Source organism: Montipora capricornis, chromosome 10 (genome assembly GCF_036669925.1).
Source record: "Montipora capricornis isolate CH-2021 chromosome 10, ASM3666992v2, whole genome shotgun sequence".
Classification (NCBI taxonomy): Eukaryota; Metazoa; Cnidaria; class Anthozoa; order Scleractinia; family Acroporidae; genus Montipora; species Montipora capricornis.
The window spans coordinates 152,512-153,407 of NC_090892.1; the positions used below are offsets into that span (position 1 = coordinate 152,512).

Consider the following 896-nt stretch of genomic DNA (forward strand, 5'->3'; position numbering starts at 1 on the left):
CGCAACCTTATGATGGCGTATGTCTTGTTTGTGTTTTGGAGACTCTGATTGGTAGTTGCAATACGACATTGTTGAAAGGGTGGCTACACGCTTTACACGCTTCAACATTTGTTGTATGTTGGACAAAATGTTCGATCGAAATCAAAACATTCTTCCCACAAAAAATGTTGAACAGACGTCATCAAACATGCATGCTACACGTTCTGACACAAGTCTGCTCCAGACGCCAAGATTCCCAATTAAAGAATATTAAATTGTTTCTGTACCCAGTGACAGAACGCCTCAGCAACGTCGACTGAAAAGGCACACCAAAGGATTTATTGGTAAAGAATTAAAAAAAAAATCGTTCTCCACGTGCGCACCTGCACACGTGCGGCACGCTTTTCACATCGTCTCGTCTTGCGCAAAACAACAAGTTACTTGAAATTGCTAAATGTAACGATTTGGCGACAACGTCAACATTTTCTTAAACAGCGTTGCTACCAACATTGTAAAGTGCGACCAAGATGGACTGCCACGAAGGCGCATATGTTTAAATTCAAAGTGAAGTCAGATTTCTTCGGCACTACCATCATCGTGCTAAAGCGCCCAAATAGTGAGCGTAAGTAAAGAGAACTTTGTTGCCCGTGTAGATTATGACCAGCAAATGTGAGTCTAGTTTCCGCGAAATTGAACGTTTCTGTTTAAATTAACGAGTGTAAAAGTCTTGGTTTGACCTCCTGAAATTTTACAATATCTCTGAAAGTTGTGCGAAACGACTGCTAAGTTCGTGTCGCGTCTACTTACTATGTTCATATCGCGTCAAGGTGCTTTTGCTAGTATGCGTATTGTTTTCTTTCTATGTGGTCATAGAAGGACAAAAGAAATACCAGGCTAAGGGACACATCAGAAAATCT

The 896-nt window shown here is 41.0% G+C and overlaps 1 protein-coding gene across 1 annotated transcript in view; it reads left to right on the forward strand.

Annotated features, from left to right (window-relative positions):
• Positions 1-547, forward strand: part of LOC138019095 (TNF receptor-associated factor 5-like) — a 2,339-nt gene extending 1,792 nt beyond the window's left edge. Inside the window, exon 2 of the mRNA XM_068865766.1 lies at positions 1-547. This exon is cut by the window's left edge and continues 1,099 nt beyond it. The gene's annotated coding sequence lies outside the window, so the exon portion shown is untranslated.
• Positions 548-896: the final 349 nt, after the last annotated feature.